The sequence below is a fragment of the Aplysia californica genome, unplaced genomic scaffold (genome assembly GCF_000002075.1).
Source record: "Aplysia californica isolate F4 #8 unplaced genomic scaffold, AplCal3.0 scaffold00809, whole genome shotgun sequence".
Classification (NCBI taxonomy): domain Eukaryota; kingdom Metazoa; phylum Mollusca; class Gastropoda; order Aplysiida; family Aplysiidae; genus Aplysia; species Aplysia californica.
In genome coordinates, this window is record NW_004798079.1 from 75,079 (window position 1) to 75,607 (window position 529).

A 529-nucleotide genomic window follows, 5' to 3' on the forward strand; every position below is an offset into this window, starting at 1 on the left:
TGTTTCTTTGATTTCATTGTTTTGACTAGCGCCTGATCTCACCACGATGGATGGTTCACATTAATTTGGTATCTCACCTCATAGTCGTAGAAACTCAAAACAACCAAAACTGTCTTGTGGAACTTTGTAATTCTCTGGTAGCAAAACAATTGTCCGTAATCATTATAATATTGTAATATGTTGTGTTTATTAGTTGAATAATATTACACATTATGTCCTTGGGCCAGGCGTCTCTAGCACAGTGTACATGAAAGAGCGCTCATGATTGTATGCACTGGCTCACTAACTCTGCATTCAGGAATTGTTGGTTTTGTGTCTCTGGTAGTACAACAAATGGATGCAGCTAGCTGCTCTACGAGGAAATAAAGGAGAGATAAGACAAAGAATCGCTTGGTGATCTTTTGTTTTGTTTTTTGCTATTTGTTTTATGTTTGCGTCTGTTTTTGTTTAAGTGTATTTGGTGCACTTTCTCTCCCTCTTTGTTTCTCTTTCTCTCTCTCTCTCTCTCTCTCTCTCTCTCTCTCTCTCT